Below are 23,012 nucleotides of genomic sequence, written 5' to 3' on the forward strand. Positions count from 1 at the left end.
AGAAGTGGAAAAATTAGAAGAAGGGAAAAAGTGGTTTGTACATAGCTCGGCGAGGGTCATATATAGGAAAAAGGAAATCAAGACATGCAGTAGTAAATGGGTTTGTATGCTTGGGTCTGGACATTGTGTAGGCAATGTGTTCCTAATTGTGTGAGTGCATGGTGTATAAAGGGAGTGAACGAGCGAAAGAATGTGTGTACCCACAGCATGGGGTGGGGGGAAGTTCTACTCGTATCTGAAGCGACCGAGTGAGGCCCGAGGCGCCGGCTGGGATAAGCTGTGGGGGCAGGGAGTGCCCGCGGAGAAGTGGAACAACTGGAGAAACGTGGGAGAGGACATTTATTGTGTTTAAAAGTGGTGATTTGTGTAGACTGTGCACATTTTAACCGTGGCTAGACGAACTTGGCGGGGGGGGGGGGCGGGTTGGGGGAGGGTGTTCCTCTGCCCCAGTAGTTCAGATTTGATTCCTGGAATTTTACTGTGTGCTGTTATTCTGATTGTGTCCAGAGTGTGTGGGGACCAGAAGAAGCTGATGTGGATGGGTGCTGAACTGTTGCATGCTGTGTTGTGTTGAGAAAAGTGGACACGTTAAGAGATCCGACTTTTCCCAGTGAGTTTGTGGTTCTTCCCCCGCATTTTACAAACTTGTAAACAGGGGAAGTCATAGAATCAGAACCCCTGAATGCCAGATAGTCAGCACAAACTTGTGAATTGTATGCAGTATTTAAGAGCTTTACAAAAATTAAAGGGGAAAAGGAGAATGATCTTCAAAGATTCGAAATATGCATTTGCAGTGGTACACACTTTTGGAAAAATTTGGGAAGAAAGAGGGTTACTTAACACTCGGGGGCGAGGGCTAGTGCATAAAAAAATAATCAGGCAAATTTTAAAGGCCATTAGAGGGCCAGAAGCAATTGCCATAGTCCATGTGAAAGGGCACCAAACAGGAATGCAGTTTAGGGCCCAAGGAAATAACTTAGCAGACAAAGAAGCTAAAAGCATGGCTTTACTGAAGGTAAGTACCCCGGGAATTGAAGAAGGGAAGGTCTGGGAATATCCCCCACACCCTTCCCCAAAATAAACTGAGGGGGACAAAAAAATAGGAGGCCAGCTAGAAGGAGGTAAGTGGAAATTGCCCAATGGGACGGAGCTATTTTCTAAAGATTATACCAGAAAAATCCTAAGGAGACAACATCAACAGACACACTGGAGAGCCCAGGCCCTGGCAGAGAAATTCCCGAGATTCTTCGAGTGTAAGGGGATTTATGAATTGGTGAAACAAGAGGTGCAAGGGTGTATGATTTGCCAAAAAGTTAATCAGGCAAGTCGAGAGAATGAATCAAACACTAAGAGTTCAATTGGTTAAATTGATTTTGGAAACAAAATGTCGTAGTTGAAATGCCTCCCCTTAGTCCTGTTACATATTCGGACCCTGTCTCATTGTGAGACTGGGCTGTTGTCGCTGTTGAGGCGGTCGCGACACAAAGTATAGACAATAAGCAGTTTCAGATGGCAACTGTTTATTCTAGAAGATGGCTGACCTTTTATACACTTTCTAATTGTTTATCCTTCTTCTACCTTAACTATTGGCTACAATAATTCAACATAACACCATTGGTGAAAAGTAACAGTGACTTCAGCTAGCTTTCTTAAAATACTTCATCCAGCTGCAAAGTTCTCTCCTTATCTTTCTTCAGTTCCTCTCTTCTCTTGGTCTCCTTGGTGACAGCCTTGGAGAAAGCTGCTTATCAGCTTCTTCTTGCTTCTCAGCTTCTTCTCAGCTTCTTTAGCTAACAGGCCCGCTGTTAGCCCCTTCCACAGGCTGTCACCCTTTAAAATGCTATACGGGATGCCCTACGAGCACGGCATGCTGGTGGGGCACCCAAGGATAGAAGATGGACAGATCCAGCCGTGTCACATGTCCATGAACAAGAATCTGCAGGAATTGTGAAAGCAGAGAATAATAACACAAAGTACCCCCTTTGGTTTCTCCATACATAAAGTGCAACCCAGGGACAAGGTGCTCATCACAACTTGGAGAGAGGGTCCTTTGTCACCTCATTAGGAAGGCTTTTGTTTTGTTTTGTCCTCTTAACTACAGATACAGCAATACAAACCCAAAGGGCTTGTGTGATAAGTGTCTGGAGGAAGAACAGTGCCTGACTAGCCCTGTTTTAGGGCTCACCACTAGTCTGTGTATAATTGAAGTAGATTCCTTGGTGTGGTTTCACCTATTCTAAAATGGGGTGAGGGGAAAATTGAGGTCAAAAGCTCAGATCATTAGTGTTGAGTGCTGGAGATTAAACAAAGTACCCTGCAGTGCAGACTCAGTTAAACTATCAAGGTGGGGCATCTTTAAATGGAGGTATGCAGCTCGGGCCAGGTACAGAATCACAGAATCACAGAATCACAGAATCACAGAATCACAGAATAATGAGTGTTATTTCTATGGTTTTCCCCCCTCCACGCAGCCCCCCGAATGAATCCGACTAGCTCAGAGATATGGGCCTGTGAGGGGAGGAAATAGCAGGAGAGGGAAAAGTATTCAAAAGAGGATCTTACCCAGGGTGTTGGAACAGCTCTCTTTATTCTGTGGTGTCCATGGAGAGCGGGGCAAAAAAGGAAGAGCAGGAAGTTTCAGGGGTCTATATAGGTTTTGGACAGGGTGGGCTCTCCTGGCTCCCCGCCAACCCCATTGGGGCAGGAAGGAGGATCCAGGGGTTATCTTGATCAGAGCCACAGAGGCCCTAGGAAAGGGGGGACAAAAGGGTGTCCAGGAGCTCACCGTAACACCTCCCCCTTATTTGTTAAACAAGGTTACAGGAATTCACTGGGCTCAATTCAACCCCGAGTATGGGTTTCCCACCACCCCATGTTGGTGGCGTAGTCAGGCCTCCTCAGGTTAGCCAACTCTATGTGGTTGACCTCTGAGGTAGAAGGTATGAGGCCCTTGATAGCTTTGAAAATCAAGTGACGCAGGATCCCGAACGCTAGGGTTACAAAGAACAGAATAACAAAGACTAACAAAATTGATCTAACTACAGATGTCCACCACCCCGTGAATCCCCATCCCTTGAACAGTTCTGTAAACCAATCTTCAGACTCTTGCTTCACTTGTCCAATCAGGCTGTTCATGCTTCGAAGGGCAGCATGGACGTTTGGAGCTTTTGAAGTCAGGTCCATGCAGCAAAGTCCTTCAAATTCCTTGCATTCATGTCCATGCAGTAGCAAAAGGAAATCTATTGCAGCACGATTCTGCAGCGTGGCCTGTCTGGTAATTTCCTCGTCTTCTAGGAGGGAGCTGATGGCAGCAGATGTTAAGTTTGCCTGTTTGACTACCCAGCACTCTAGGTGGCCCAATTCACCTAGAGCTTTGGCTGCTGCGACCCACGGAAGAAACAGGGACACAGCAACTCTTTTTGACTTGGCCCAATGAAAAATTTCTGAGTTACAATTTGGGTCCAAAGGGTCTGTACTCCTCTTTTGAATTTTGTTTGCCGATTTATTTTTGTGAGTCCATTCACCGATTAGAGTTTGGTTGGGTGTCAATACTGACAGCTTCCCGATCGTACATGGCCCTCCTAAAAGCCGAGACGGAATTCCTGCCCATGCCCTATCCCCACAAATTAAAAACAATCCCTTAGGGAGACCTTTGGGGTTGGAGTGAGATGGGTTGTCTGCCCCAATATGGCTCGTGTTCTGACACCACCTCCTTGCAGTGAACTCCCCACGGTGTTGTTTTATAACGTGGTATTCGTCAGTGTTAGAAGGTTTTGGGAGCACAGCAAAGTGTACACAGTAAGCTGCAGGGGAGGAACCCAATAGCTCTAACTCTTGGGGTTCCTGAGCTATCTTGGGCAAACCCCGCAACCACTCCTCTAAGGATTTTAGGATCCCCCCGACTTGCTTCTGATCTTTGTGTGGTCGTGTGGTGTAGGACTCTGGGATTTCATTGGACCTGTATGTGTTTAGGCCTGCTGGAAATTCTCCAGCCTGCCATGGAATTCCTACCAGACAGGTGGACATAGGGTCTTTTGCTGCTGCAGTGGACAAGCAAATGTTTTCCTGCTGTAGCGTCTGTGCCAGGGTCACCCAGACGTTTTGACGTGGCTGAGGGACGATCCATGCAGCTGCCCGACTGTTCAGCATTAGCAGGATGACAACTCAGATGGGGTTCATCACCGGGTTGAGTGGGAGGTAGGTTTTCGCTAAAAGGGAAGAACAAACATTTTAAGAACATGTTAAAGCTTCTGTTTCTGCCGGAAGGAATTCCTGCCTAGGAACTTTCTTCTTCTCCCATCCGGCGGCGTCTTCTCTTTGAAGCATCAGATACTTGCTTCTTGTCCCCTTCTGTTTGACCTGGATTCTTGGGGACAAAAGGTTTCACCCACTTCTGGGGTATCCACCAAGGGCCTGAGGGAGTAGCTACACACGCATAGCCACGACCCCAGGTTACAAGTTCATAGGGACCCTTGGTTTCCCAAGTTTCTGGATCCCTAATCAAGACCGGTGGGTGATGAGACAATTTAAACTGCTTGCCACTGTTAAAGTGACGCACAACCGGTGGACTCATATTTTCGAATGAACAATTCAGAAAATTGATAGTAAACATAGCTTTACAGAGCTTCTCTCGTGGAGACATCCACGGAGCTGAGCTGTTTTGTTTTTTCAATACCTGCTTGAGCGTCTGGTGTGCACGCTCGACTACAGCTTGACCTGTGGGGGAGTGGGCAATGCCAGTCTTATGTTCCACTCCCCACTGCTGGAGAAATTCCAGGAACTCCTTGGATACATATGCTGGGCCATTATCTGTTTTGATCGTTTTTGGCACCCCCAATACTGAAAATTCTTGTACTAGGTGTTGTTTGACATGTGCAGCCTTTTGTCCTATATGGGCAGAGGCATACACTGCACCTGAGAATGTGTCCACGCTTACATGAACGCATTCAAGGCGACCAAAACTCTGAATGTGTGTGATGTCTGTCTGCCATACCTCACAGCTGCTAAGGCCTCTGGGGTTTACCCCCATGCCCAGCGATGGCACAGCCTGGAGCTGACAATTAGGACAGTTGGTCACAATGGCTCGGGCCTGACTCCATGTTAGCTGGAACTGTCGAATCAAACCTGGCACATTCTGATGGTAGTGCTCGTGACTCAGCTTTGCCTGTTGGAAAACATCAGGGAGACTTGCCTTTTCAACTGGTGCAGCGAAGGAGTCTGCTTTTCGGTTCCCCTCTGCAATCTCACCTGGCAAATCAGTGTGTGACCTCACATGCATCACAAAGAATGGATGTTCTCGGTGCGAGATTAAATAAATTAGCATTGAGAGTAACCTGAAGAGATGTTCATTTTCTATTTCTCTGAGCACAGCCTGCTCCGCCCTGGACACTATACCTGCCACATAGGCAGAGTCTGTCACCAAGTTTAACGGCTCGGAAAACCTCTCAAAAGCTCTCACCACTGCAGCCAGTTCAGCCACCTGGGGGAATCCCTCCACAAGCTCAACATCAGCTTCCCAAAGCTGAGTCTGTGGATTTCTCCAAGTCATCACCGACTTGTGGGAAGCCCCAGAGGCATCAGTGAACACTGTGAGAGCCCTGAGCGCCCTCCTGCTCCTTTTCTCTTGAGGAATCAGGTGGAATTCCTCATTGAACAACTTGTGAGACGGGGTATGGACTGATATTTGTCCCCTATAGCTGTCCAGAGATAGCTGGAGACTGGCACTGCTCTGGAGCAAATGCTCAAACATCCCTTTGGTCAGTCTCTCAGGAGAGTTCCTTCCCTCCTCAGAAAGCCTGACTGGAAGGTGAATACATGCAAAGTCACACCCTGCTAATTCACACGACGTCACCCTGGCCTTCTGAATCAGCTTGGCTATCAGCTCTTGTGGCCTAGTGATGGTTTTGCATCTTTGGAACGATAGGAAAACCCATTCTATGATTAAGAGTGGGTCCTTCTGCCCCTTGATCCATTGGAAAATCAATCCATGCAGGTGTGGGAGCTTTCCTAGAACAATGAACTGGAAAGGCAGATTTGGGTCACACCGATGTGCCTGCCTTTCTGACAAGCCCTCTGTACCTTTTTGATTGCTGTCTTTGCCTCTGGAGTCAGTTCCCTGGGGGAGGTCAGCTCCCTCTCCCCCTTCAATAAATTGAAAAGAGGTTCCAGATCTTCATTCGTGAGGCCTAGCCAGGGCCTTACCCAATTTAAAGACCCACACAGCGAGTGGAGGTCTGCTAGTGTTCTGGGGTTGCAATTTATCTCCAATTTCTGTGGGACAATAGTCCTTGCAGAGATTTCCAGGCCCAGGTATCTCCAAGGTGGCATTCTTTGAACTTTGTCTTCCTGCAATTTGAATCCAGCAGAGGTTAAAACTTTAACCACTAGGTCAAGTGTATATTGGAGTATAGAGTCATTGGGAGCACACACAAGCACGTCATCCATATAGTGTAGGATGATGGCATCCTTTCTCTCTGCACGTACTGGAGACAGTAGTGCTGCTACATAGTGTTGGCATATGAAAGGGCTGGATTTTAGACCTTGGGGCAAAAGTTTCCAGTGGTAGCGTTTCATCGGGGCTTCTCTATTGACCGTGGGAACTGAGAATGTAAACCTCGGGGCATCTTCAGGGTGCAATGGAATTTGGAAGAAGCAGTCCTTTATATCTAACACAGCCATTTTCCAGTCCTGGGGAAGCATAGCTGGACTCGGCATCCCCGGTTGGAGAGGTCCCATGTCCTCCACAATTTTGTTTATCTCTCTGAGATCGTGGAGCAATCTCCATTTGTCCTTCCCAGGCTTTTTTATTACAAAGACTGGGAAATTCCAAGGGCCGTCTGTTTCTTGCAGGTGTCCTTGAGCTACCTGCTCCTCCACAAGTTTTTCAAGCGCCTTGAGTTTTTCTCTACTCAAAGGCCACTGTGCTACCCACTTTGGGGTGTTATCCAACCACTTTAACTTGTGGGCAGGGCGCTCCACAGTGGCTACTCCCGAAAATCCTGGGGTGTCTTAGGAATGATTAATTGGACTCCCCACTGGGACATGGTGTCTCTCCCCCACAGAGGAGCCTTATAGTCTGCCACAAACAGGCGAACACTTGCTGATTTCCCATCAGGTCCCTCAATTTGCACTACATTTTTAGAAATTTTTGCCAATGTAGTTCCTCCGATACCCTGAAGTTTGCCTGCCACAGGTTGCAATTCCCAGTGTGATGGCCACATGGTTTTGGGTATCACCGTGATGTCTGCACCTGTGTCCAGAACACCTTCCACCTGAAGGTGCTCTGACCCATGTGATAGGTTGCATGCCATGGAGGGTTTATCCTCTCCTACTACTTCCGCCCAGTAGACATCTGGTGATTTTCCTTCTACTGTGATTTCCACTGGGATGGGAATGGCTTGTTCCAGAATTTGTCCCTTTTCTAGATAGAATGGAGGGTGCAAGCAACGTGCCAACCTCATAAGGCTGGATATTTTTCCCTTAGTAGTCATGGGAACTATTTCAATCTCAGGAGGTGTGTATGCTGTGTCCCCAATAACAAAATACTCACTGTCCAGTTCCATATAGTACGCCTGCAGGTCCTGAGGGCCTTTTGATAGGTCCACAACAATGACTTTCCAATCAGTGTTTCTGAAATGAAATCCTTTGGCACTCACTAGACGTGGCCGGCCTAGTGGTTGCCAAACCTTGTTAGTAATACATTTCACATTTTTATTTTTCTCTCTCCCCCCATCATAGTATCCACCCTCCCCCTTATTTGTTAAGAGAGAGGCATTGTCACATTTGTGTCCCACTATATTTATATCTTTGCGCGTAGCAGTGGGCATGCGCTGTGCATTTAGTTTTTTTGTTTGTTGATCTGTCTCTGGTTCTGGTTCTGAGGACAGTTTCTGGCAAAGTGTCCTGGTTTCTTGAAATGCAGGCAGATGATTTGCTGCAGATGTTGTGATTATCTGGGTGGCTTCCTTGGGCTTGATGCAGCAGTGGCAACAGGCTGTAATTCTGCTGGTGCTCTATGACTGACAGGATTATCAAGCAGCTCTGCTCTCTTAGCGCATGCCTCGATCATCTGGCCAAGAGTAGGTGCTGGATCAAGAGGAAGGCTGAGAAGAATCCTACGACAGGTCTCGTTGGCATTCCTCTGGGCCATTTCTTTAATCAACTCTGTTTGCACACTGGTGTGTTGCACCTGTTTTTCAACTTGGCTTCTCAAACGATCCACAAACTGTAAAAAACTCTCAGAAAGAAACTGTTTGATATTAATATAGCTGCATTCAGCCTCAGTGCCTGGTAATTGATACAGAGTCTTTTCTGCAGCAGTACAGATTTTTTCCAAGACCGATCTAGATAGCAGTCTGGTTTGTTTTTCTGGACATTGTATGTCTCCTGTACCACACAAATGGTGTATCGTAAGGGGCTGGCCATCCGTGTCGGTGGCATCACTGGGTGTACGCTGTATTTCTTGCAAAACTGTTTCCAAAGCCAATTTCCACTTACTTTCCCATATCTCATATTCAGAGGATTTTAGTAAACATTTAAACAAATCAGTTATATCTTTTGGCACCATTTCATTTGAATTGAATGTTGCCCTCATCATACCCTTGAAAATCTCACTAGATCTCCCAAATTCTCTCTGAACTTTACAGATTTCTGTTTTGTCCCTGTATGGGAGAGGTTGGTATGTTCTTGTACCATTTCTTCTCCCTAAATAAACCACTGGAGCTACAGATGGTATAGAGTCCTCGATAGAGGCAGGCTTATGTCCCCCCCGCGCCCCCCCTGCCCTGGTGAGGGGCAGCTCGCCCCCCTCCTCTCGGGCTGTCTGCTCCGCGGTGGAGACTCGGGCCCCGCCCCGGCTCTGAGTCGCTGGGCTGCCGTCCCGTGCCCCCGCCCTGCCGTCTCCGGCGCTGGGGCTCGGAGGAGTGCAGGGGCCGGCCCCGCCCCTGTTCCCGGGGCAACACGGGGGCTGGCACTGATAAGGAGTTGCTATGGGAGATAAGCAGGCATCGGAGGAGGAGAGGGAGGAGGAGAGGGAGGAGGAGGTGGGGGCGGAGGGGGAGGCGGAGGGCGGGGGAAGCAAAGGAATGTGAGTGGGAGGGGGAGTGGGGGGTGGAGCGGCCGGCGCCGGTGGAAGCACATGGCCGCCGCCATGATCTGGCCGCGTGTTCTCTAGAGACACTGCACTGCTCTTTAAGACAAACTCCGGGCTGTATTTCTCAGAAAAACAAGGTGTCAGAGGGGAATAAGGGGTGGGTGAGGGGTTTTCAGGGCTGGGATTTTATGAGGTGGGCAGGAAGGGGAAAAGAGAGTGTTAGAACTGTGGGTCTGCGTTTGCGTGCTCTTTTCTGCTTCTAAAATCTTTTTGCGTGCTTGTAAAAATATCGGAATAAATCGAGAAACTTTATGTTCACCATTTTCGACTTTTAAAGTTAATATCTGTCCAATTTGATTCCAAAAAGCAAGCGAATTCAGGTTTTGCACAGTAAAATTTGGTATTTCTGTCTTTAGCCAGCACACAAAACGCAGGAGAAGCTTGTTAGAGAATGATACATCGTTTAAATTATTGCTAAGGTGTGTTAGTATACTCTTCTGTTCCAGTGAAAGGTTAGTACCCATGATTTTAATCGTTTCACTGGTCTAGTCTCCACCAGAGCTAATAACACAGCACGAATTATTCGAATTTCCCTCCGTGGAAAACCCGAGCGGGGGGGCACAGGGGGAGGAGCGCTCGTCCCGCAGCTGCCGGGGTGGCTTCAGCCCTCTCGTCCGGTGCCTGTTTATCCCTGGAACGTGGGTATGCGCAGCCCACCGGTTCCCGCTCACTTGCAGTGGGGCCCTGGCACACCCTCCCGCAAGCAGCCCCCCTCAGTCACTTATGGTAACCCCTCCCAGCCAGGCGCGGTCCCGGGTGCCGCGATCGGAGAACGTACCAAGCCTGTGACTGCAGGATTCGTCTGTGAAACCCTCTCTGGGGGTTCCCTCTCCAGTCGGCTCTTCCTGGGGTACTCAGGCAGAGGTCCCCGACTGGTCCCCGTGACTCAAAGCTTTTAAAGGCAGCTAGAGTACCAGGGCAGTTGACTGTCCCAAAAGCTTTTGACTTCCACTGAAATAGGGGGTCCAGCTTCTTCGTGGGCTCAGAGCAGCACACGTTGGGGCGCCAACTGTTATTTCTATGGTTTTCCCCCCCTCCACGCAGCCCCCCGAATGAATCCGACTAGCTCAGAGATATGGGCCTGTGAGGGGAGGAAATAGCAGGAGAGGGAAAAGTATTCAAAAGAGGCTCTTACCCAGGGTATTGGAACAGCTCTCTTTATTCTGTGGTGTCCATGGAGAGCGGGGCAAAAGAGGAAGAGCAGGAAGTTTCAGGGGTCTATATAGGTTTTGGACAGGGTGGGCTCTCCTGGCTCCCCGCCAACCCCATTGGGGCAGGGGGGAGGATCCAGGGGTTATCTTGATCAGAGCCACAGAGGCCCTAGGAAAGGGGGGACAAAAGGGTGTCCAGGAGCTCACCGTAACAAATGAGGTTGGAAGAGACCTCTAAGATCATCAAGCCCAAGCTATGCCGTAGCACCAAAATTAGATTATAGCACCAAGTGCCAAGTCTAGTCTGTTTTTAAACATATCCAGAGATGGTGATTCCACCACCTCCCTAGGAAGACAATTCCAGTATTTTATTATTCTTTCAGTGAAATTTTTTTCCTAATATCCAACCTAAACCTTCCCTGACGTAGCTTGAGACTGTGTCCTTTTGTTCTGCCAGTTGCTGCCTGGTGGAAGAGATTGACTCCCACCTGTCTACAACCTCCCTTCAGGAAGCTGTAGAGAGCAATAAGGTCACCTCTAAGCCTCCTCTTCTCCAGGCTAAACAACCCCAACTCCCTCAAACGTTCCTCGTAGGGCTTGTGTTCCAAGCCCCTCACCAGCCTCGTTGCCCTCCTCTGGACGCGCTCAAGCATCTCTATGTCCTTCCTGAACTGAGGGGCCCAGAACTGGACACAGTACTCAAGATGTGATCTCACCAGCGCCGAGTACAGGGGAAGAATAACCTCCCTACTCCTGCTGGTCACACAATTCCTAATGCTGGCCAGGATTCCATTGGCCTTCTTGGCCACCGAGGCACATTGCTGGCTCATATCCAACCGGCTGTTGACCAGCACCCCCAGGTCCCTTTCCGTCTGGACACTGTCCAGCCATACTGTCCTCAACCTGTAACGCTGTAGGGGATTTTTGTGTCCAAAATGCAGAACTCGGCACTTTGACTTATTAAACTTCATCCTGTTGGACTATGCCCATCCGTCCAATCGATCCAAATCTCTCTGCAGAGCCCTCCTTCCTTCCAACAGATCAACACAAGCTCCCAGCTTAGTATCGTCTGCAAATTTACTAATGAAGGATTCAGTGCCCTCATCCATGTCATCTATAAAAATATTAAATAGAACTGGTCCCAGCACAGACCCCCGAGGGACACCACAGGTGACTGTCCCCAGCTGGATGCAGCACTGTTCACCACCACTCTCTGGGCCCGGCCATCCAGCCAGTTCCTAACCCAGCGAAGGGTGCTCCCATCCAAGCTGTTAGGAAAATAAGGCCTTTTTGTTCATAATATAGAGTTTTCACATCTATAAAATAGAATCTTCACTTAGAGTTTTCACTTGTCTGAATGTTAGGAAAATAAGGCCTTTTTGTTCATAATATAGAGTTTTCACATCTATAAAATAGAATCTTCACTTAGAGTTTTCACTTGTCTGAATGTTAGGAAAATAAGGCCTTTTTGTTCATAATATAGAGTTTTCACATCTATAAAATAGAATCTTCACTTAGAGTTTTCACTTGTCTGAACATGTTCTCATTTTGCCAAGCATTCCAGAATATCTCTCAAGGACAACTTCGTTACACACTGCTTTAGGGAGTTAAAACTAATTTAGGGAGTGGAGGTTGTTAGGCATCAAAGCACCTAAGCGAATATCTTCAAGGACAGTTCCGTAATCTTGTGGAATGCGAGTAAACGTGCCTAGAGATAACATTTCTTGTTTTGAGAGAATTCCCAGATCACAGGAACAACCCTGAGGAAGACTACTGGCCTTCATCCCACGACCACCAAAAGGCAGAAAACGACCACCTAGCAACAGAGTGCACCTGCGCAGAAAAGACACCAGAACGTCACACTTCCGGAGGAGAAGACCCAATAAGTTGGGGGGGAATGGGGCACGAAAATGTGGTAGTTGGAATAACTGCTGCCCAGCGCGCTGATTTGCTTTCGTTTCCTACCATTAATAAATCTTTTTAATTGGATTAAAAAGTCTACTGTGCTCGTTCATAACACAAGCCATGGGCTGCAGCTTTTCCAGGAGTATGTTATGGGAAATAGTATCAAAGGCCTTGCTGAAGTCTTTCCTGCATCTACCAGACAAGTCACCTGGTCATAGAAGTAGACCAGGTTGATCAGACATGACCTACCCTTTGTAAACCCATGATGACTGGGTCTGATACCCTGGCCATCTTGTAAGTGCTGTGTGATAGCACTCAGTATGAACTGTTCCATTATCTTACCTGGTACTGAGGTCCGGCTAACTGGCCTGTAATTACCAGGATCCTTCTTCCTACCTTTTTTTGTAAATGGATGTCACATTGGCCAGTTTCCAATTTTCTGGGACCTCACCAGTGAGCCACGTCTCCTGATAAATGATGTAGAGTGGCTTCACAAGCACATCTGCCAGCTCCCTCATCACCCTAGGGTGGGTCCCATCTAGTCCCATTGATTTATAAATCTCCACGTGTCCCAGTAGTTCTCTAACTGCCTTCTCTTGGATAACAAGAGGACCATTCTGCTCCACCTATCAACCCCTGAGGACAGTTGTCTTGAGGACAAGCTGTCTTACCACTAAAGACTGAGGCAAAGAAGGCATTAAGCATTTCCGCCTTTTCCTCATCTTTAGTTACTAGGTTGCCTGCCTCATCCAATTAGGAACCGAGGTTGGTTATACCCTTCCTTTTACCATTAATATATTTGTAAAAACTTTTTTAATTATTTTTAACAGAAGTTGCCAAGTTAAGTTCTAACTGAGCTTTGGCTTCCCTAATTTTTTTCCTACATGCCCTAGCAGATCCTTTAAATACTTCCTGAGAAATCAGTCCCTCCTTAAAGAGATGATACCTTTTTTTTATTATTTCTAAGCTCCTTCAAAACCTCATTTCTCATCCAGACTGGACGTTTGCCTCTTTGACTCATCTTTCGGCACACAGGAACAGTCTGTTCTTGTGCCCTCAAGATCTCTGCTTTGAAGCACACCCATCTCTCCTGTACTCCTTTGTTTTCAAGGGCTCTTTCCCAAGGAACTCTCTGAAAATGTCTCCTAAATAGGCCAAAGTCTGCCCTCCGGAAGTCCAGTGTAGAGATCTTATTGATATTCCTCTTTATTTCACCAATTATCGAGAATTCTATAATTTCATGATCACTGTGTCCCAAGCGGCCTCCAACCTCCACATCACCCACCAGTCCATCTCTATTTGTGAACAACAGGTCCAACATAGTCCCTCCCCTGGTGGGCTTGCCTGTCGCTATAGGACACGAGAAAGGACAACGCGAGCCACCTGCCACTTTGCACGGTAAAAGAGGAAGTTTATTTTCTGACTCCAACTTTTATACTTTTCCAAAGGTGACAGTGGATTGGAGAGTGAATGGGCCACCTCTCCAAAGACATTGGACAAACCACTAGTGCATCAAGTTTCTCCACCCCCATGAAGGAATGCAAAACAATATGTTATTTACAGAAACTGTGTGGGAAAGTTTTCCAATAGAATGTAAACTCAGAAGGCTTTAGAAAAACTTAAGAATCAGGGTGACATCTCACCCTTTTTAGTTTAAAAGAAAAGGAAAAAATGAATAAGGTTCAGTGTCTGTTCATAGAGGAATCATCAGAGTGATCACCCGCCGTCATCTTCAACTGAGTCATCACTCAATGATCCATCCATTTGATGACTTTCAGTTTGGTCACGGCTTCTATGTTGCCCATTTGTCGGATTCTGTCTCTGCGGTTGCAGATCAGGACGAACACACCTTGAAGGTACCCAGCGTACCCCAGTATATGTGGATACACAAGCATACCCGTGCCCCGAAGCGATAAGGTCATAGGGACCTTCCCATTGTTTGGTGACTAAATTCCGCACTCAAACTTTTGCTCGAGGCTGATGTGCCTCGTCTGCAGCCTGCAATGAGAGATGATGATTTAAAATGACAGGGTTATTTGAATTCTGCTGCACTGTAAGATGATTGATGGTGTACAATGCTTTTTCCAACCAACTGTGAGGGGTCTCACCCTGCATGCCCCGTTTTTATTTTTGAAGAACCCGCTTCAGAGTACCATGAGCTCATTCTACAATAGCTTGGCTGGTTGGAGAATGGGGGATACCAAACTTGTGTGACACGCCCCACAACTGCAGGAACTGCCGCACCTGCTGTGATGCGTAAGCAGGACCATTGTCAGTTTTCACAGCAGAAGGTATGCCCAGAACGGCAAAGGCCTGTCTCCAGTGGGCAATGACATCACGAGCCTTTTCTCCAGTGTGAGCGGAAGCCCACATTGCAGAGGAGAACTGTTCTGGTTTGAAAGCAAAACCAGTGAGAGACTCCAAGTCAGAAATACAATTTATTGGGAAAAGGGGAAAAGGACAAAAATACACCCAATAATACAAAGGGAAAGACTACTGACAAAGTCAGAATACAACCTGGCCAGCTTGCTGGTAGCAGTCCAAATTGGAGTAGCTGCAGTCCTCTTGGGATGGCAGATGTAGTTGCTGTGTCTTCTCGGAGAACCTGCCAAAAGGCTGCCCCTCTGTCTAGAAATCCCCAGTTTTATCCAGGTTGGAATGCCTAGCTCCTCCCCCCTGGGCAGAGCATCTCACAATGGGTCATTATGAGTCACGAGGTGTGTCCTTAATCACCTGCTCCTGGACAGTGTTATCTCTGAGTCATGTGGCAAGGCATTGATGGGGTTATTAACAGCAGATAAGGAAAACTGCCCCAAGGCAACTCCTACTCAGATGGTAAATAGGAAAACGTTTGTTTGGTTTTTTTTTTTAATCTTGGACATTATCCACCGCTTTTCCTATTTCCATCTTCATCATGATGAAACCTTACACATAGTTTTCACTTAAGACTAAGTTTCCCTGTGGTACACAACGGGTTTGCCCATTCTTCTGCATTACCCACCAAGTATAACCAGGTCCTTGAGCAAAAACAATCCCACGGATGGGTTTGTCTTTGCCTGGGGTGGGATTAATCCAAACAGTCTTTCCTAAAATACCTTTCATATGTACCACAGGGACTTTATCTCCATCCACTGTGTGCAAGGGTTCAGATTGGGCAGGACCAGCTCGATTGATGGACCCTCGGGTGTTGACTATCCAGGTAGCTTTTGCCAAGTTCAGTTCCCAATTCCTGAAAGTTCCCCCACCGAGTGCCTTTAGGGTGGTCTTAAGCAGTCCATTGCATCGTTCAACTTTCCCAGCAGCTGGAGCATGATAGGGGATATGATATATCCACTCAAACCCATGTTCTCTGGCCCAGGTGTTGATGAGGCCATTCTAGAAATGTGTTCCATTGTCTGACTCAATTCTCTCAGGGGTGCCGTGTCTCCACAAGACCTGTTTTTCTAGGCCTAAGATGGTGTTCCGGGCAGTGGCATGAGGCACAGGGTAGGTTTCCAACCATCCTGTGGTTGCTTCCACCATGGTCAGTACATAGCGCTTGCCTTGGCGGGTTTGGGGAAGCGTGATGTAGTCAATTTGACAGGCTTCCCCATACCTGTATTTCAACCATCGCCCACCGTACCACAGAGGCTTCATCCGTTTGGCCTGTTTGATTGCAGCACAGGTCTCGCAGTCGTGCATGACCTGTGAGATGTTGTCCATAGTAAGGTCCACCCCTCGGTCACGGGCCCATCGGTATGTTGCGTCTCTCCCCTGATGACCAGAAGCGTCATGGGCCCAACGAGCTAGGAATAGTTCTCCCTTATGCTGCCAATCTAGGTCTACTTGTGATATTTTCACTTTTGCAGCTCGGTCTACCTGTTCGTTGTTGTGATGCTCCTCAGTAGCCCGACTCTTGAGTATGTGTGCATCCACATGTTGAATCTTCACGGTCAGCTTCTCTACTCGGGAGGCAATGTCCTGCCAGATCTCGGTGGCCCAGATGGGTTTCCCTCTGCTCTGCCAGTTAGCCTTTTTCCAGCGACTTAGCCATCCCCAGAGAGCATTAGCTACCATCCATGAGTCGGTGTAGAGATAGAGCCTCGACCACTTCTCTCGCTCAGCAATATCCAAAGCCAGCTGGACGGCTTTAAGCTCTGCAACCTGACTTGATCCACCTTGTCCCTCAGTAGCTTGTGCCACTTGTCGTGTGGGGCTCCACAGGGCAGCTTTCCATTTCCGGCTAGTGCCTATGATTCGGCAGGAACCATCCGTAAAAAGGGCATATTGTCTTTCAGTTTCTGGTAGCTCATTGTATGGTGGGGCCTCCTCAGCACGTGCCACTTGCTCCTCTTCTTCAGAAGACAATCCAAAAGTCTCCCCCTCAGGCCAGTTTGTTATGATTTCCAGAATCCCAGGGCGATTCGGATTTCCAATACGGGTGCGCTGAGTGATGAGGGCAATCCATTTACACCATGTGGCATCAGTGGCATGATGTGTAGATGGAACCTTTCCTTTAAACATCCACCCCAGCACTGGTAGTCGGGGTGCCAGAAGCAGCTGTGTTTCGGTGCCAATTACTTCTGAGGCAGCTTGAACTCCTTCATAGGCAGCCAAGATTCCCTTCTCTGTGGGAGTGTAGCTTGCTTCAGAGCCTTTGTAGCTCCGGCTCCAAAATCCCAGTGGTCGACCCCGAGTCTCCCCAGGCACCTTCTGCCAAAGGCTCCAGGACAAACCATGATTCCCGTCTCCAGAATAGAGTACGTTCTTGACCTCTGGTCCTGTCCTAACTGGGCCAAGGACTACAGCATGAGCAATCTCCTGCTTGATCTGAGTGAAGGCTTGTTGCTGTTCAGGGCCCCAGTGGAAATCATTCTTTTTTTGGGTGACCAGGTAGAGAGGGCTCACAATCTGGCTGTACTCAGGAATGTGCATCCTCCAAAAGCCTATGGCACCTAGGAAAGCTTGTGTCTCCTTCTTGTTGGTAGGTGGAGACATAGCGGTGATCTTGTCGATTATTTCTGTCGGGATCTGATGACGTCCATCTTGCCACTTGACTCCTAGAAACTGAATTTCTTGAGCTGGTCCCTTAACCTTGGTTTGTTTCATGGCAAAACCAGCTTTCAGTAAAATCTGGATAATTTTTTCTCCTTTTTCGAAGACTTCCCCTGCTGTGCTTCCCCACACAATGATGTCATCGATATACTGTAGATGTTCAGGAGCCTCGTTCTTTTCCAGTGCAGCCTGGATCAGTCCATGGCAGATGGTGGGACTGTGTTTCCACCCCTGGGGCAGTCGGTTCCAGGTGTACTGCACTCCCTTCCAGGTGAAGGCAAACAGGTCTGCATTCCGCTGCCAAAGGAAAGGAGAAGAAGGCATTTGCAATATCAATGGTCGCATACCACTTTGCTGCCTTGGACTCTTGCTCGTACTGAAGCTCCAACATGTCTGGCACGGCAGCGCTCAGTGGTGGTGTGACCTCATTCAGGCCGCGGTAGTCCACCGTCAGTCTCCATTCCCCACTGGACTTGCGCACTGGCCATATAGGGCTGTTGAAAGGTGAATGGGCCTTGCTGACCACTCCTTGGCTCTCCAATTTACGAATCATCTCATGGATGGGGATCACAGAGTCTCTGCTGGTACGATATTGCCAACGGTGCACTGTTGTCATGGCAATTGGTACCTGCTGTTCTTCAACTCTCAGCAGTCCCACAGCAGAAGGGTCATCTGAGAGACCAGGCAAGGTATTCAGTTTCCAGATGTCTTCTGTCCCTACAGCAGCTATCCCAAAAGCCCAGCAATGTCCCTTTGGGTCTTTGAAATATCCATTTCTCAGATAGTCTATACCAAGGATGCATGGGGCCTCTGGGCCAGTCACGATGGGGTGTTTCTGCCACCCGTTCCCAGTTAAACTCACTTCAGCCTCTAATACAGTAAGCTGCTGGGATCCTCCTGTTACCCCAGAAATAGAAATGGATTCTGCTCCTACATATCTTGATGGCATCAGGGTACATTGGGCACCGGTGTCAACCAAAGCTGTATATTTTTGTGGTTCAGATGTGTCAGGCCATCCAATCCACACAGTCCAATAGATCCGATTGTCCCTGTCCTCTACCTGGCTAGAGGCAGGGCCCCTCTATTCCTGGTCATGGTACACATTGCTCTCTTCTGGTAAATAGGTTCTTGAGGTTCCTTCAAGAGGATCAGTTATAGCATTATTCTTATATTGTCTGGAACTCTGTGTTTGAGAGACTGGAGCAGCATTGACTCTTTTTGTGTTAGGTGTTCTTTTTAGTTCACGTACTCGGGCTGCCAAGGAAGAGGTGGGTTTTCCATCCCACTTCCTCATGTCTTCTCCATGCTCCTGAAGAAAAAACCAGAGGTTTCCTTGTGGAGTGTATCCTCTGTCCTTGGCTTGGGAGCGCTGGCTCCTAGTGGCAGAGATTCATGTGGGTTCTGGTGAAATATGGTAGCCTTCTTCCTTAAGTTCCTTTTTTAGTTTCTTATGACTCTCTTCAATCAAGTCCCGGACTTGCTCAGCCAACCTTGTTTCCACGGACGAGACATGGGTACGAAATGGGGCGGTGACCGTATCCTCGTAAATTCTTAATTTATTGGCTAAGACGCCCACCCTGTCCTCGCCTTCTCTCCACTGCAGTGTTGTCAGGTAACGAGAGTACATCTCTGGTCCAAGCCGTGCAAATCTCAACCACATTTGTGATGTGCACTGGACACAGTCTGAACTCTTAGGAAATCTTTCGTCTTCTGCGAAAATTATCTCCAACACAGCAAATTCCCTCAGGCATCGGATACCTTGTTCCATGGTATTCCATTTTCCTTGGAGCACCTGGAGGTCTTCTTTACAAAGGTATCTGTCCCTCACACTTGAGAGCAGTCGCCGCCAGAGGCTGAGAGTTTCTTGGGTTGTCCCAATTCCCTGGTCAATGACCACATCCCGGGTTAGTGATCCCAGTTGCCTGGCCTCACTTCCATCCAGAATGGTGTCATTGGCTGCAGCGTCCCAGATGCGGAGAAGCCAGGTGAGGATGGACTCATTTGTCTGGCGGGTGAATTCTCTCCACAGGTCACGTAGCTCACCCAGGGATAGAGAGCGAGTGATGATCTCTGTCTGGTTCTGTCTCTTCCGCTGGGTGCGAAGGTCCTGCAGTGTCCTCGTCAGACACTATGCGGACTGATTTGCTCCTCGATTTCTTCTTCTGAACAGGGGCAACTACTGTGGGTTTAGGCTGCTCTGGTTTGGTGATGGTTTGTGTGGAGATACTGATGGCGCTTTCGGTTCCTTCCTCCTCTGTGCCGGTCTGTGTAGACATAGACACTTTTGCTTTGCTTATTGTTTCTTCCTCCATGACAGTCTGGGTAGACACGGACACTGTTGTTTTCCTTTTGGTTCCTTCTTTCTCTGTGGCAGTCTGCGTTTACATGGATGCTGTTGTGGTATTCTGTACGGGCACGGACACTGCTGCTTTGCTTCTTGTTTCCTCTTCCTCAAGAAGATGCTGCATCACACTATGTATGTTTTGCTGCACCACACTATGTAGTGTTTTGTTTCTAAGCATGTTGCAGACTGTGCAGAGAAGACAAAGGAGAACTAACAACAACATTATGCTGTCCTTGGCATCCAGAGGGAACTTAACATTTTCAAAAACTGCTGTGTCAAGCCTGAAAGGTTGGAAAAAATCAATCTTTACCCCTCCCCCCAGGGGCTGGGTGAGGTTGCCGAGGCCCCAGACGTAGCAGCCTAGATTAGGACAAGCAAACAGAATTGAGTACATATTCCAAATCATACTCATTGCCTCAGAGGTCATAATGCGATAGACATAGTAAACCAATAAAGCAATTCTCATACCATACCCTGGTCTACACATGAGCATTACAACTGCCACATAATTCCCCACATTCGGGAAAATATAGAGCTAGGTATGAGACCCAAAAAAGCATGTTAAGCATCATAGTGAATAGGTACCCTCTACAATACAAGATTGTAATTCTAACTTCTCTCAGTACTTTCTTGCCCCACGTTGGAGCGCCAAAAATATATTCTGGTTTGAAAGCAAAACCAGTGGGAGAGTCCAAGTCAGAAATACAATTTATTGGGAAAAGGGGAAAAGGACAAAAATACATGCAATAATACAAAGGGAAAGACTACTGACAAAGTCAGAATACAACCTGGCCAGCGTGCTGGTAGCAGTCCAAATTGGAGTAGCTGCAGTCCTCTTGGGATGGCAGATGTAGTTGCTGTGTCTTCTAGGAAACCTGTGGAAAGGCTGCCCCTCTGTCTAGAAATCCTCAGTTTTATCCAGGTTGGAATGCCTAGCTCCTCCCCCCTGGGCAGAGCATCTCACAATGGGTCATTATGAGTCATGAGGTGTGTCCTTAATCACCTGCTCCTGGACAGTGTTATCTCTGCGTCATGTGGCAAGGCATTGATGGGGCTATTAACAGCAGATAAGGAAAACTGACCCAAGGCAACTCCTACTCAGATGGTAAATAGGAAAACGTTTGTTTGTTTGTTTGTTTTTTTAATCTTGGACAAGAACGTGTCCACCGTGACATGCACATACTTGAGCCGGCCAAACTCAGCAATCTGGGTGACATTGGTCTGCCAAAGCTCCAAGGCCCTAAGGTCTCTAGGGTTTACCCCTGCTGGTAGAGGCAGAGCAAGTGCATGGCAGTCGTCACAGGACTCAACAATGCCACGAGCCTCTGTTGGCGTCAGCTGAAACTGCTTCTGCAGAGTATGTGCATTCTGATGGAAAAACCCATGTGATGCCTTGGCCTGTGTGAGTGTATCAGGCTGGGGTGCTACCCACGCTGGATTAGCCAACTTGTCAGCCCTCGCGTTACCTTCTGCTACAAACCCTGGTAAATTGGTGTGACTTCTCACATGCAGAACGTAAAACGGATGAACCCAGGCCTGAATAGCACACCACAAGGTCTTCAGTAAATGAAACAAGGCAGGGTTACTGACCTCCTTCAAAAGTGAGTGACCCAACCGCTGTGCGATGTCAGCCACATAGGCAGAATCCGTGACCAAATTGAAAGGTTCCTGGGAAAATCTCTCAAATGCCATAACAGCGGCCGTCAACTCAACCAATTGGGCCGACCCATCCTGATGACCTTTCAGAACCTTCCACTCAGATCCGACCTTCCAAGTAACAATGGCCTTTCCTGTTTTCCCCAAACCGCCAGTAAAGACGGTAAGTCCTTGCACGGCTTCCTGACTATTTTTGGGACGCAAAGAGATCTGCATAGATTTTGCCACCTGCAGTAGCTTGTGGCTGGGCAAATGATACGTGATCTGCCCTGAAAAATGTTCTAGAGCACATTGCAGGGACACACAGTGTGCAAAGCTCCAGTCAAAGTCCTCCCGGGATACTGGGAGTATGATCTTTGCAGGATCCGCACCCATCAATTGCAAACACCGTTGCCGGCATTTGATTATCAACCGAGCAATCAACTCAGCCAATGTCGTTGCCGTCTTCTGCGGCTGATGGGGCAGGAAAATCCATTCCAAGATGTGCACGGGATCGGACCATTTGTCACTCCATTGACCAATGATACCTGTGGGATGCGAATCTGGAGTGGTAACGAACACAGTGACATCAACGAAAAGATCAATGCGATAAACCTGACGGGCAGAAACAGCCTGCTGAACCTCCTCCAGCATCTGACATGCCTCAGGGGTCAATGTGCGAGGTGATTTTAAATCAGAGTCTCCTTTCAACAGATCATACACAGGAGACAGATGTGCATCGGTTAGTCCCAAGTACGGATGTAACTAGGTGATGACACCCATCAGTTTTTGAACATCATTCAGTGTCTTCAACGAGTGTGCAAATTGCACCTCCTGGTGTTGGATTGTCTGTTCCAGAATTTTGACCCCCAAATGCTTCCAAGGAGGTTGCTGTTTAACCTTTTCTGGAGCCACCTGCAGCCCATGAGCATGCAAAGCATCGAGCAACCGAGGCTGAATCCTCAGCAGCTCATCCTGAGTGGACGCAGCCACCAAGATGTCGTCCATATAATGATACAGATGTGCATCAGGAAACTGCTTGCGAACTCCAGACAAGGCACAGGCCACATACCATTGGCATATGACCGGGGAATTGCGCATCCCCTGTGGTAGAACTTTCCATTGATATCGCTGTGCAGGCTCATCATTGTTAATTGCTGGCACCGTGAAGGCAAATTTCGGTCTGTCATCGGGATGCAAAGGAATTGTAAAGAAACAATCCTTCAAATCCACGATGAAGATCGGCCAGTATGCAGGAAGCATGGTAGGCGATGGCATGCCCGCCTGCAATGTTCCCATGCCTTCCATGACGGCATTGACCTTCCGGAGGTCCTGTAATAACCTCCATTTCCCAGACTTCTTTTTGATGCAGAAAACAGGGGTGTTCCAGGGACTGTTAGAAGGCTCCAGACGACCCTGGTCCAGCTGCTCCTGCACCAATTTCCGAAGGGCGATCAGTTTATCTTGAGGGAGGGGCCACTGGTTTTCCCAAACAGGTGTATCCACCAGCCACCGTATAGGAGGCGTAGAACACTCTGCGCCCTTTGCTGCAGTGGCCCCCATCAAAAACCTGTCCTAATGCGCACCCCCCACGCAGATAGAACATCCCTCCCCCAGAGGTTAGCAGGAGAAGAAGTAACATAAGGCCTAATCCAGGCTGTCTGTCCCTCTGGGTTTGTGACCAGCACAGGCCGTTGGCTCACATAAAACCGTGCTGTTCCCCCCAGGCCCGCAACAGACGTCTCCGCTGGATCCAGGGGCCAGTCCGGAGGCCAGGCGGCAAGGGAGAGAA

Source organism: Taeniopygia guttata, chromosome W, assembly GCF_048771995.1.
Source record: "Taeniopygia guttata chromosome W, bTaeGut7.mat, whole genome shotgun sequence".
NCBI lineage: Eukaryota > Metazoa > Chordata > Aves > Passeriformes > Estrildidae > Taeniopygia > Taeniopygia guttata.